The following is a 328-nucleotide window of genomic DNA, read 5'->3' as shown; positions in this document are numbered from 1 at the left end:
CCCCTAACCACTCTGCCACAGCCGCCCCGAAGTTAAATATGGGAAGTTAAATAATCCACTATATTTACATAAATCTTGCTCACCATTGTACTCAGTCCTGTTTGTAGTATTTGTAGACAGAATCTCAAGGTGGGCGTCTGGTTCAGGAACCACAGGGTCTTGTCTCTGCTTCATGCAGATGATGTGGTTTTGTTGGCGTCTTTGGGCCAAGACCTTCAGCGTGCACTGTGGCGGTCGAATGCCAAGCGTGAAGGGGCTGGGATTGGGGTCAGTTCCTTTAAGTCTGAGGCCATGGTTCTTGACCAGAAAGAATGGAATGCACCCCCCC

This window comes from Austrofundulus limnaeus, unplaced genomic scaffold, assembly GCF_001266775.1.
Source record: "Austrofundulus limnaeus strain Quisiro unplaced genomic scaffold, Austrofundulus_limnaeus-1.0 Scaffold314, whole genome shotgun sequence".
NCBI lineage: Eukaryota > Metazoa > Chordata > Actinopteri > Cyprinodontiformes > Rivulidae > Austrofundulus > Austrofundulus limnaeus.
The sequence above is the reverse complement of the archived record's forward strand: the minus strand, read 5'-3'. Positions refer to the sequence as shown.